We start from the raw sequence: 705 nt of genomic DNA on the forward strand, positions 1-705 counted from the left end.
CTGATTATGTGACCAACCTTTCCCAATACTGATTGCTTTTTAAAGACCTGAAATAATTTGTGATGTTTGACTTGCTTTTAAGAAAAGTACCAGGAAAAGGCACATGAAATTACCATCTTATAGGCCCCAAATGGTTAAATACAGACAATTTCATGTCTCATCTAATAGATGCGTAGGCTGAGGAATCCAACATCTGGAGCTACTTATCTGTTATAGGAAAGTGGAAAATGCCAGCTCATTTAGTCAGCTTTCAAAGACGCTTTATGTAACCTGTTTCATGCAAGGAGGCCCTTTGATGCCACTTTAGGATGCTGCTTCTGATCCCCTACGATTAAAACAAATAGGCAAATCTGTATCACCTCTCGACTTTGAGACGGCAGTAATTTTTGCATGCTTTTGTGTGCTAGAATGTATGTGAGGGTCTGAAGTTACAGAAAATGTTGCCAGAGCTTGAGTCAGAAATAAATGATTCTAGGAACGGACTCAAGGATAATGGTTTTATTGACTATGGGGGTGGGGTGGGGGACAGTCTGGCAGGCGGGGCAGGCAGCTTCCATCCGATGGCTTTTTGTATTGCTTGGGGTTTTTCAAGGAGGGTTTTTTTTTTTTTTCTTTTTGGATGTGTTTTTATAATACTTACACAACATCCAAAAAAAAAAAAAAAAAAAAAAAAAAAAAAAAAAAAAAAAAAAAAAAAAAAAAAAA

Source organism: Mus pahari, chromosome 5 (genome assembly GCF_900095145.1).
Source record: "Mus pahari chromosome 5, PAHARI_EIJ_v1.1, whole genome shotgun sequence".
Classification (NCBI taxonomy): Eukaryota; Metazoa; Chordata; class Mammalia; order Rodentia; family Muridae; genus Mus; species Mus pahari.